The sequence below is a fragment of the Pristiophorus japonicus genome, chromosome 7 (genome assembly GCF_044704955.1).
Source record: "Pristiophorus japonicus isolate sPriJap1 chromosome 7, sPriJap1.hap1, whole genome shotgun sequence".
Lineage (NCBI taxonomy): Eukaryota > Metazoa > Chordata > Chondrichthyes > Pristiophoridae > Pristiophorus > Pristiophorus japonicus.
Genome location: NC_091983.1, coordinates 145,341,377 through 145,355,178, shown reverse-complemented (window position 1 = coordinate 145,355,178; position 13,802 = coordinate 145,341,377).

The following is a 13,802-nucleotide window of genomic DNA, read 5'->3' as shown; positions in this document are numbered from 1 at the left end:
CAACAAGATTGTAAATTAGTCCTTTCTCATTGCACATCACCCAATCTAGGATGGCCAGCCCTCTAGTTGGTTCCTCGACATATTGGTCTATAAAACCGTCCCTAATACACTCCAGGAAATCCTCCTCCACCGCATTGCTACAAGTTTGGTTAGCCCAGTCAACATGTAGATTGAAGTCATCTATGATAACTGCTGTACCTTTATTGCACGCATCCATAATTTCTTGTTTGATGCTGTCCCCATCCTCATTACTACTGTTTAGTGGTCTGTACACAACTCCCACTAGCGTTTTGTGGCCTTTGGTATTCCGTAGCTCCGCCCATACAGATTCCACATCATCCAAATTAATGTCCTTCTTTACCTTTACATTAATTTCCTCTTTAACCAGCAACGCTACCCTTTCTGTCTATTCTTCCTAAATGTTGAATACCCCTGGATGTTGTGTTCCCAGGCTTGGACACCCTGGAGCCATGTCTCTGTGATGCCAATTACATCATACCATTAACTGCTATCTGTGTAGTTAATTCGTCCACCTTATTCCGAATACTCCTCGCATTGAGGCACAGAGCCTTCAGGCTTGTCTTTTTAACACCCTTTGCCCCTTTAGGATTTTGCTGTAATGTGGTCCTTTTTGCTTTTAGCCTTGGGTTTCTCTGCCCTCTACTTTTAGTTTTCTTCTTTCTATCTTTTGCTTCTGCCCCCATTATACTTCCCTCTGTCTCCCTGCATAGGTTCCCATCCCCCTGCCATATTAGTTTAACCCCTCCCCAACAGCACTAGCAAATACTCCCCCTAAGCCATTAGTTCCAGTCCTGCCCAGGTGCAGACCTCCGGTTTGTACTGGTCCCACCTCCCCCAGAACCAGTTCCAATGTCCCAGGAATTTGAATCCCTCCCTTCTGCACACTCCTCAAGCCACGTATTCATCTGAGCTATCCTGCGATTCCTACTCTGACTAGCACATGGCACTGGTAGCAATCCTGAGATTACTACTTTTGAGGTCCTACTTTTTAAATTTAGCTCCTAGCTCCCTAAATTCATCTTGTAGGGCCTCATCCCGTTTTTTACCTACATCGTTGGTACTTATATGCACCATGACAACTGGCTGTTTACCCTCCCCCTTCAAAATATCCTGCACCCGCTCCGAGACATCCTTGACCCTTGCACCAGGGAGGCAACATACCATCCTGGAGTCTCAATTGCGACCGCAGAAACGTCCATCTATTCCCCTTACAATAGATTCCCCTATCATTATAGCTCTCCCACTCTTTTTCCTGCCCTCCTGTGCAGCAGAGCCACCCACGGTGCCATGGGCTTGGCTGCTGCTGCCCTCCTCTGATGAGTCATCCCTCTCAACAGTACCCAAAATGGTGTATCTGTTTTGCAGGGGGATGACCGCAGGGGACCCCTGCACTACCTTCCTTCCACTGCTCTACCTGTTGGTCACCCATCCCCTAGCTGGCTGCGTAAGCTTTACCTTCGGTAAGACCAACTCACTAAACGTGCTATTCACGACATCCTCAGCATCGTGCATGCTCCAGAGTGAATCCACCCGCAGCTCCAGTGCTGCAATACGGTCTGTCAGGAGCTGCAGCCGGATACACTTCCCGCGTATTTAGTCAACAGGGATACTGGAAGTGTCCCTGATTTCCCACATAGTACAGGAGGAGCATAACACATGTCCGAGCTCTCCTGCCATGACTTAACCCCTAGATTAACTTAATTTGGGAACAATAATGCTAAAGTTTACTTACTGATTAAAAAAAAGAAAAAGAAAAAAACTACTCACCAATCTCTTACTCCTTTGTCTGTGACATCACCTTTCGATTTCTTTCTCCTTATTTTTGCCTTTTCTCCCTGCTGCAGCTGCACCAGCTGGCCTTTATAGGCCGCTCCGACGTCCCCGCACCTCTTGCTGTGACGTCACACTTCGTATTCTTTTCCTCCCAGGTCGGGGAGTCAGCACTGGTGGGGAAAACAAAACAAAGCAACACCTCCCGCTCCCACTTGCCCGAACTCTCCACTTACCAAACTCTTACCTTTGCATTCTGACCTGCCGCTGCACTCCGAGTCCAATTTGGCCCATCGTACCTGTGCTGGGTCTTTGGAAGAGCAGTCGTGCTTAGTCCCACATCCTCGCTTTTTGTCCATAGCCCTCTAAGTTCCTCATCCTCAGGTCTCTGTCCAACTCCTTTTCAAAATTATTTCTGAAATCAGCTTCCACGACCTTTTCAGATAAAGCGTTTCAGATCTCAACAAATCTCTGGGTGAAATCATTTCTACTCATGTACCCTGAAGATTTTTTTCCAGTGATTTTGAATCTATAACCTCTAGTTATTGACTAACTCGCCAGAGGGAATAATGTTTCTCTATTTACTCAATCAAAACCTCCATTAGGTCACCTCTTAACCGTTTCTGTTCCAAGGAGAACAGTCCTAACTTTTCCAATCTCTGCTTGACCCCAATTTTCCCCAAGAAAAAATAAAGGCGTACACGGACCTGTACACACATTTTGTTGTGGACCGTCTGCGCTGGCAAACAAAATCGCAAGTTTTCTGCAAACATACGCATCCTGTCGCGCTGGCGCTACCCAAGTCGATCTCGGGGGGCGGTGCTTAGAGTGTGCACCTAAAACGCTCAGTGCATGCGCTCAAATGTTATTTTTTTTTTAAATCTGCACATGCGCAGTAAAACAATATTAAAAAATCAGCACGAGTGGGGACTGTGTGGATCACCATTCGGCTGGGGATAGCAACAGGTCGAGTCGGCTGCATGGAGGATTTTGAGAAGGCTGTCCTGGATGTTTTTCAGTTGAAGACTCCTATTTATCTGATGATTTTGCCTGCAGTGTGGATTTAGAAGGCTTCCCAGGACTTCAGGAATATCTTAAAAAATTTTAGGACACTTGGGACATCGATGGAAAAAGTGATAAAGATTTATTTTTTATTTAAATGCTTACAGTTCTATTATTGAAAGGAGTAGCATTAATGGTAAGTTTTCTTTGATCTGTTTTATTTTTAAAGTTCCATAAAGTTTGTGTAAAATAGCCAGGGAGTCCATTCGGCCGGGGATAGGAGCGGACCAGGAGGCTTTCTTTAACTGCAGGTAAAGCTTTTTCCTATGGTATTTCTAGTGTCTATGCACTGATTTAAAAAATATCTTTAATGAGGAAACATAGAAAACATAGAAAATAGGTGCAGGAACATAGAACATAACTTGGCCTTATATCTCGAAATGGTGCTTATGGTACTTTTCAATGTATACCAGCGCCAAAATGTATGGCGCCAAACATTCTGGAGCTGGTAGTTGACGCCGGCGCCCCAACATTGTGGAATCTTTAAACTAAGTTGGGGTGAAGTGTCGATGTTTTTAGTAGAAGGGGCATTGCAGTGGTGTGGGGCGGACTGGTTGGGCTGGGTGCTCTTTGCCTTTCCTTCATTGTTCATGGGTTTGTATATAACCTTTAGGGCTGCTGACAAAGGGCCGTGCGGCTCTTTGTCAGATGGCTCAGACACGATGGGCTGAAATAGCCTCCTTCTGCACTGTAAATTTCTATGTTTCGAAGCTTCAGCGCCAGAAAAATCACTGGTCGCCAAAAAAACGGTGCCCAGTGCTGGGCAAAATTGGGGCCATTATAACTGAAGTTCCTCATCCCTGGTAACATCCTGATAAATCTCTTATGTACCTTTTCTAAGGCCTTTACTTCTTTCCTAATGTGTGGTGACCAGAATTGTCCACAATAGTTCAGCTGAGGACGAACAGGGGTTTATAAAGTTCTGATATGACCTCTTTGCTTCTATATTCTATTTCTCTATTAATAAACCCAAGTAACCCATAACCTACCTCATCAACCTTTAAGGATTTGTGTACATGGACACCAAGATCTCTCTGCTCATCTACACTTTTCAAAATCGTGCCATTTTTAATATACTAGTGTCGAAATTGAGTGAGTATATGAGTGCAGCTCGAACAACACTCAAGAAACTTGACATCATTCAGGACAAAGCAGCCCGCTTGATTGGCACCCGATCCACCACCTTAAACATTCACTCCTTCCACCACCGGCCTACCATGACTGCAGTGTGTACCATCTACAGGATGCATTGCAGCAACTCGCCAAGGCTTTTTCGATAGCACGTCCCAATTCGTAACCTCTACCACCTAGAAGGACAAGGGCAACAGGCGCATGGGATCTCCAAGTTCCCCTCTAAGTCACTTACCATCCTGACTTGGAAGTAAATCAACATTCCTTCATCGTCGCTGGGTCAAAATCCTTGAACTGCCTCCCTAACAGCACTGTGGGAATATCTTCAACATACGGATTGCAACTGTTCAAGAATGTGGCTCACCACCACCTTCTCAAGGGCAATTAGGAATGGGCTATAAATGTTGGCCTTGCCAGCGACACCCACATCCCATGAACGAATATAAAAATACACCTCTCAGTCTGAAAAACATCAATCCACCATCACACTTTGCTTCCTGTCACTAAACCAATTTTGTATCCATACTGCCATGTTCCCCTCAATTCCATGTACTTCTTCTTAATAAGCTTCCTGAATGGTATTTTGTTGAATGCCTTCCGAAAGTCCATATGTACAACATCTATTGCACTACCTTTTTCAATCTTCTCTATTACCTCAACAAAGAATTCAATCAAGTTAGCCAGACACGATTTGCCTTCAACAAATCCATGCTGGCTCTCCATGCTCTTCAAAATAAAAGTTTATTTTGTTCCTGAAAATGGTTTTAACACGAGTTGAGCTAAATTTTGGTTTGGTTCCTAAACTACTTTATTCCACAGTGAGGTGCAATATGAACGGTAACAGATATGATAAAAAAAATGCTTTGTACAATCAATGTCCTGAACTTAAGGAAAGGTAACTTCAATGGTATGACGCGTGAATTGGCTAGAATAGACTGGCAAATGATAGTAAAAGGGTTGACTGTGCATAGGCAATGGCAAACATTTAAAGATCACATGGATGAACTTCAACAATTGTACATCCCTGTCTGGAGTAAAAATAAAATGGGGAAGGTGGTTCAACAGTGGCTAACAAGGGAAATTAAGGATAGTGTTAAATCCAAGGAAGGGGCATATAAATTGGCTAGAAAAAGCAGCAAACCTGAGGACTGAGAGAAAGTTAGAATTCAGCAGAGGAGGACTAAGGGTTTAATTAAGAGGGGAAAACGAGAGGAAGCTTGCCGGGAACATAAAAACTGACTGCAAAAGCTTCTGTAGATAGGTGAAGAGAAAAAGATTGGTGAAGACAAACATAGGTCCCTTGCAGTCAGATTCAGGTGAATTTATAATGGGGGACAAAGAAATGGCAGACCAATTGAACAAATACTTTGGTTCTGTCTTCACGAAGGAAGACACAAATAACCTTCCGGATGTACTAGGGGACCGAGGGTCTAGTGAGAAGGAGGAACTAAAGGATATCCTTATTAGGCGGATAATTGTGTTAGAGAAATTGATGGAATAGAAGGCCGATAAATCCCCAGGGCCTGATAGTCCCTGAGTACTTAAGGAAGTGGCCCTAGAAATAGTGGATGCATTGGTGATCAATTTCCAACAGTCTATCGAATCTGGATCAGTTCCTATGGACTGAAGGGTAGCTAATGTATCATCACTTTTTTTAAAAGGAGGGAGAGAGAAAATGGGTAATTATAGACCGGTTCGCCTGATATCAGTAGTGGGAAAATGTTGGAATCAATCATTAAGGATGAAATAGCAGCGCATTTGGAAAGCAGTGACAGGATCGGTCCAAGTTAGCATGGATTTATGAAAGGGAAATCATGCTTGACAAATCTTCTGGAATTTTTTGAGGATGTAACTAGCAGAGTGGACAAGGGAGAACCAGTGGATGTGGTATATTTGGACTTTCCAAAGGCTTTTGACAAGGTCCCACATAAGAGATTGGTGTGCAAAATCAAAGCACATGGTATTGGGGGTAATGTACTGACATGGATAGAGAACTGGTTGGCAGACAGGAAGCAGAGAGTCGGGATAAACGGGTTATTTTCAAAATGGCAGGCAGTGACTAATGGGGTGCCACAGTGCTCAGTGCTGGGAACCCAGCTATTTACAATATACATTAATTATTTAGATGAAGGTATTGAGTGTAATATCTCCAAGTTTGCAGATGACACTAAACTGGGTGGCGGTATGAGCTGTGAGGAGGACGCTAACATGCTGCAGGGTGACTTGGACAGGTTAGGTAAGTGGGCAAATGCATGGCAGATGCAGTATAATGTGGATAAATGTGAGGTTATCCACTTTGGGGGCAAAAACACAAAGGCAGAATATTATCTGAATGGTGGCAGATTAGGAAAAGGGGAGGTGCAACGAGACCTGGGTGTCATGGTTCATCAGTCATTGAAAGTTGGCATGCAGGTACAGCAGGCGGTGAAGAAGGCAAATGGTATGTTGGCCTTCATAGCTAGGGGATTTGAGTATTTGACTATTGGAACAGGGAGGTCTTACTGCAATTGTACAGGGCCTTGGTGAGACCTCACCTGGAATATTGTGTTCAGTTTTGATCTCCAATCTGAGGAAGGACGTTTTGGCTATTGAGGGAGTGCAGCGAAGGTTCACCAGACTGATTCCAGGGATGGCTGGACTGACATATGAGGAGAGACTGGATCAACTGGGCCTTTATACACTGGAGTTTAGAAGGATGAGAGGGGATCTCATAGAAACGTATAAGATTCTGACGGGACTGGACAGGTTAGATGCAGGAATAATGTTTCCGATGTTGGGGAAGTACAGAACCAGGGGACACAGTCTTAGGATAAGGGGTAGGCCATTTAGGACTGAGATGAGGGGAAACTTCTTCACTCAGAGATTTATTAACCTGTGGACTTATCTGCCGCAGAGAGATGTTGATGCCAGTGCATTGGATATATTCAAGAGGGAGTTAGATATGGCCCTTACGCTTAAGGGGATCAAGGGGTATGAAGAGAAAGCGGGAAAGGGGTACTGAGGGAATGATTAGCCATGATCTTATTGAATGGTGATGCAAGCTCGAAGGGCCGAATGGCCTACTCCTGCACCTATTTTTTATTTTCTATGTTTCTATGAAAAACTTGCTCCCCCTCTCCAGGCATTACTTCACCATTTACACAGAGAAATGCTGGGAGAATGGGAGCTGCTCCAATGAATTTGCTGGCCAAAATAAAGATGTGCGACGTAAATTAAAAAATATATATTTTCTTGTTATATTTTTCGTGGGTTCCTCCCCATGATCATTCAGCCCGGCACTGTGCTTGAGGTCTCTGCCCTCCATGCTTCTGTTAGTGCTGTGAGAAGGAACTGGAACTTTTGATTCAGCATTCCACTTCTTTCTTGGAGTGCAAACAGCAAATTTTTAAAAAGTTTTAAATCACTAGCACCTGGCGCTAACTTTTCAAACTTTTAAAAATTAGCGCCCCAAACGGGAGGATAGTGAATTTCTCCCCCTTTATATCTTGATCCTTTCTGTGAATGAATGGCCAAACATTCCTGAAATATCAAATTTTGGTGTGTGAGCACTGATTGGGCAGGCGGTGGATGGGGCATCTGTTCTGTCGACCCGATCATGTTAGTGAGTGGCCGATCCATTTTCATGGTCGATCCTCTTTTAAATGTAATCAGAAAGCTGCCAGAGCTAATCATAGGACCCTATAGGCAGCTTGCAATTTCAGATGGTGGGAAATCTATCTGGGCTGCTGCTATTTGAAGGCAGCCTCTTCCTTTTTAAGGAGAGGTGCACTTTTAATGCTGATTATTGCCAATCAATTTTCAGAATCTGCTGGAAAAATGATTTTGACCAGGACCCCCAGGTTTACTGATGAAAGTGCTCATTGAGCAAGTGAGCAGCAGGAAGGTCGTCCTACACCCCTTTGATTGCTGGTAGGTGCCCTTCAAACTTTGACAATGGAGAGAGGGTGCAGAGCATGTCAATGCCACAAACATTGCGCCCAAGATCTGGCTACACTGCAGGAAGGAACTTATTGACCTCACCAAGTCTGCCAAGGCAAGACTCCATTTCAAACCTCTTACTCTCTGCACAGCCTTGCACCACCCTACTTTAGCCCCACCACCAGTAATCGTTCCTTCTTCTGCTTCCCATGCCTCTCCTCTAATCACAACTGCCAGCCTGAGTTGCATTCTGGTGCATGGCACCAGTATTCTGCAGCCAACCATGCAGCATGTGGTCACCTCAATGGATGCAACAGTTGGGCCCTCCATGCAGGTGTCTCTGGCATCATTATTAGTATCTCTGAGTGATGCTCATATCAGTGCCAATCAGGCGCTGGGCTTCACCATCTTCTGCACCTTGAACAGATCAGTGGGAGAGCTGAGGCACAACCCAGTTAGTAGTCCTGCAATTGGAATAGCGCATGCTCCCATCCCTCATGATGACAACATATCTGGGCACTCGACTCCCTCCACTAATGCTCCGTTGGTATCTGAAACCTACCTTGTCTGGACTGTCCCGAAGTCCACTGAGTTTACTAGTCTGCAGCTGGGCCTGATTCCTAGAGGTCGCCAAACATTAGCATCTCATGAGCGCTTGACTAAGCCACAACAGCCTTCCCTCTCCCATGCGGAAGTCACTGAGGGAGCACCTCATAGGAGCACTGGACTTTTCATGATGAAATAAAGGTTGGTACTTAGAGGAAAATCTTTTTTGTCAGCTGCAGGGTCAGCATTGCAATGGATAAGCAGGAGGTTCAGTCATCAATATACCATTCCAATAATCATTGTGTTGGAGCTCAACCAAAGAATGCAGATTGCCCGATTTTCTGTCCATTTTCTACTTGGCCATTTTGGCCTCAGATTTTTGTCCTGTGCGATAACTGTAGTTGTAATCTGTCTTTTTATTATGAAATGTGCTGGGCTAATACCTGTTGTTGCAGTTGGTGATGATCTGTAACTCAGTAACACTAAGAAAAGATCCTCATTTCAGAATTCAATTTGCACTTTCTGTGACAGGTTTTTGTCAGCAATGCCAATCACAATTGTGATCCGTATATGCCAGTTTTTGTGTGATCCAAATTCAGATTGCAGCCAATTCCTAAAGATTTTGAATGACTGATCTATAGTTTTTCTCATTTTCTGACTGTCTGTGGTTAAAATGCCCTTTCATCGGTTATTACATTTGCCACATAGCATTCATCAAATTTAAAGGATTCATCAGATTTTTGCATCACAGTTTCAAAGTTATTTTTCTGATCTTCTGACTCAAATGTGAAAGCATTACTCTCTTGCTCTGCTTCTTAACCCATATCATAAATTAGAGCACTAACCTGCACATCACCATGGTGAAGCTTTGCCATGGACTGAACTGTGAAAATCTTTCTTTTCGTGCTCATCACAGCAATGCCTGGCTGATGATAAAACTCTTTGGTTGTCAAAATGCATATCCCGAATAACTTCTGTTTTCCTTAGATAACTTCTACTCATAGTTAACTTCTAACCCCATGAGGCCATTAATGAAATTCCAGCAATCCCAGTGACACTGCTCTTTGGATGCTGCACTCACCTGAATTGCTGAAATATCGCTTTGCGCACTAATGCAAGGTAAGCTCATTTGCATGAAGTTACGCCAATCCTGGCATGCATGGCATGACCCACTGGGAGTAAGGGGGTCAAAGGTTGGACACTTGGCTGTATCAGCTCGAAAAGCTCACTCTTACAGTAGTAAAGGAATGGTGAGTTTGTGCTGCAGAAAATAGCTTTAGAGGTGTTGTTGCAACAGGCCCTGAAAAAAGGGTGATCCTTTTTGGAACTGGGGTCCACCCTTTAGTGAATAGTAACACCCAAGCAGTCTGGATATGGCAGAAGGAAATAATGTTGTCTCACTTCTTTACCAAATCTGGGAGTCGATGAGAAAGAAATTTAATCCGATAAATTCTGCTGACATTTTGCTTAATTTTTTAACATTGCCTCACAAGGGATCAGAACAACAATTCAGTTTTTAGGTTTGCAGCAGTATCACAGAGAGAGAATACACAGCATTCTAGCAACTGCTCATGTATTTAGACGTGTCCATATTTTTCCAGAGTGCTCTATATTGCTGCTATGGTTTTGACCTCTGGGCCATTAGATGTGGTAAGCAACAAACACATAACAAGACTGGGAAAAGCCTTTGCTATCAAATAAAATTTCCCTCGATCTTACATAACATAAGAGCCAGATTAAGGTCCACAGCAACTACCAGGTCCCTAATGACTCTAACACGAAGGTTCTTCAGCCCTCCAGTGAGCTAATAGATTGGAGATTTTTGGCTTATCTTTTTAGAGCTCAGTATAGGATTTAGATGTCTGATGTCATCATAGGCAGTCCCTCGAGATCGAGGAAGACTTGTTTCCACTCTAAAAGTGAGTTCTCAGGTGACTGTATAGTCCAATACGGGAATTACAGTCTAACTGGAATATCTGAAGCATATCAAGCTCAAAGAAATGTTTACTTCCCATATATTTGAACTTTCCATTCAATGGGAGAGGGGTAGTTACAAATACTGTGGATAACGTTTGCTGACCTGAGCGCCATGCCTGTTTCTCTGATCATTCTCCCTTCAAGTGAGGCTTGGTGCCAGAAATGGGATCTGGTGAAATGTACCCTTACATATCCCTGAAATCTGCTTATTATGATGTTTGCTTTATGCTATTTGGACCAATGTGTTCTCGAATTGTTTTAGCTAGTTCTCACTTCGATATTCAAGTTAATTCAACAATAGACTTTCCTCTTAAATTAAAAATGATGGGGGAGAAATTGGCCTCCATTGCACTCTCCCGTTATTACCTCCAGGGGGCGGTAATGGGGCGCAAATAGGTTTGAGACCAGACGCAGCGAATTGAACGACGCCTACAGACTTCTCTGCCGGTTTTGCACTAGTGCTAAGGCTTACCGCCTCTGTCCCAAGCGTCCCGATGATCATGACATTATTCGGTGCGCAGCGCTTCGTTACTGCCCCAGGTTAGAAATCCTCACTCGCCTCCTGCCTAAGCGCCTGCCGTTAACAACAGCCGCAAGAGGAGGCGGTGTGCTGTTGGATGGCTGCTGGAGAAGTGGTATTTAAAGGCGTCAACGTCTGATTTATTTTTAGTTAGCAAAGAATGCTGCCTTGTCAGTTTGACATAGGCAAACAAGCCTTTGAGCGATTTCAGCATATTTCACTTTCAGCAGTTTTCTGCCTCAGAAAAATTATTCACTTTCATTTCGGTGAGATTTCAAAGTGCAACATTTCCATACGTTAATGAGGGCTGTACTGTCACTAGATCTCGTCCTCCAGCGTCAATGTCGGAGGCAGTGGAGGCAGAGAGAACGATTGCAAAATGTGGCCAGAGGGAGGAGGGCCAAGAGGCCTCTCAACAGGAGGCCTTACCCTCCCAGGGTATTCCAGCAGCAGTTCTCCTACATTAATTTCACTGAGGAACAGTGTCTTAGAAGGCTCCGCTTCACCAAGCACATGGTCAGAGAGCTCTGCCTCCTCCTGCAAACAGACCTTGAGCCTCCGGCCAGGGTGAGATGGCTCTTTCAATGATAGTCAAGGTCACCATTGCCCTCAATTTCTACGCCAGCGAATCCTTCTAGTGTACAACAGGAGACAAATCTAACATATCACAGTTCACCATCCATTGCTGCATCCGTGAGGTCACAAATGCTCTTTACAGAAGGAGAAGGGTCTACATTTCCTTCCCTATTACCAGAGAGAAGCAGCACAAGCGTGCATGTGGCTTTGCCAAGATAGTGGGCTTCCTCATGGTGCAGGGCGCCATTGACTGTACACACATTGCTTTGCGGGCACTGCATCACAATCCTCAAGTATTCCATAACCACAAAGGCTAACATTCACTTAGTGTGCAGTCGGTGTGTGACCACACACAGCGAATCCTCGCCGTCAATGCCTGCTATCCTGGCAGCAGCCACGATGCCTTCATTCTGTGCCAGACTGGTGTGCCAGCTCTGTTCCAGTCACCACATGAAGCACGCAGCTGGCTGGTCGGAGACAAGGACTATCCGCTCTCCACTGGCTCATGACTCTCCTCCACAACCCCAACACTCCTGCCCAGCACTCATATAATGAGAGCCATGCTGCCATCAGAAACATCTTTGAGCAGAACATCGGAGTGCTCAAGAAATGGTTCTGCTGCCTTGATCGCTCGGGAGGAGCCCTCCAGTACTCGGCTGAGTGGGTGACCCTTTTAATCATTGTCTGCTGCATGCTGCACAACTTGGCCATCATGAGGGCGCAGCCATTGCCACCAGGCATAGCTGCACCACCTCAGGATGAGGAGGACGAGGGTGAGGATGAAGAAGAGGAGGAGGAACAGAAGCATGAACAGCAGTGACGGAGGAGGCAACCACACAATCGGCCTTGTGCAAGGGAGGTCAATGACTGCTTCATCAGACTTCGGTTCCAATGAATTCGAGGCCACTTCCCGGTTGCTCAGCACATCCTCATCATTCCATCAATTTCTCATTCCATATCACACCCCAAAACTGAAATGAGACACAGCACCAAATCTACAACAGTGCGATAATAAATTTATCCAAATTCAGTAACCACATATGTACAACAACATTATCTTATCACCCATGTAAAAACCCTTACTTCCCCTCTTTACACTGCCTTTTCCTAATCTAACCCTCCTATATAGTGTGTCCCCAATGGCTGCAGCAGGGCTGGTGGAAGACTGCTAAGTGTCAGTGCCAGAGACTACAGATGACCTTGCAGGACCCCCTCGACTAGCTTTGGGCCTGGAAGGCCCGGGTGTACACTGCGCCACTTCAGGCTGGACGACGGCAGTCCGGGCTGGCTGGATGACAGGCAGTGACAAGTGCAACGGCAGAATGGCAGTGGTGGGATCAAGAATGCTGTCATCCTGAGAGAGGACAGCAGGTTCCTGCTCCACTAACCCACTGCCACTCCCCTGGGACTGCACCTCAGCACCTCTACCAATCTGCTGGAACACAGACTGGTGGCCTACTGCAACATTGTGAGTTCCCCAGTGGACTATGGTGGACCCAGCAATGATGGCAGCAGTCAGAGCTTGTATGGCATCCAACTGAAACTGCATAAGAGCAGCCTGAGCTTCCATGTCACCAACCATTGTTTGCATTGCAGCACTAAGACATTGCGTGGCTTCCGCCTGTGCTGCAATGGAAGCTTTCACATCAACCAAGAACGCGTCATGAGGTCTGATCTACATGGTCTCTCAGTGAGTAACCATCCTCTGCAGAGTGGACGTGTTGGGCTCCATGGTGTGCGCAGAACTCTGTCCAATGTTGGAGGCTCCTTACTCCACGCTCCTTACCATTGCCAAGTGTCTCTCAGGCACTCTTGCCATTGCACCTATCATCTCTGAATTCATGCCCATGACCCTTCTTGTGAATGCCTCCCCATCGAGGTCCTCATCTGAACCCTGTATAGTGGAAATTGTGCACGAACTCACCCTCCGGGGAACTGTCCCCTGAACAATCCTTTCCCCCTTGCCTTGCTGCAGACTGCTCGTCCCCAGTGCATCAGCCAGTGCAGACCCCTCTACTAAACTTGCCTCTAAAGATTGCGTTATGCCAGTATCTCAGGTGGTGCCTGCGGGTGAGAGAAGCAGTGGCGTGGTGCTTTGCTCCTCCTCCTATTCTCCTTCCTCACTCTCAGTGGGAGGCTCAGGGACAGGCTGCTCATCTGGTTGTTGATTATCTGAAAGCATAAAGGCACAAGACTCACATTAAGGTGAGGGCAGGGGGCCAGGAATGGAGCAAGGAATGCAGACATTATCAGAAGTTGGAAAGTAAGAAGGACTTGTGGT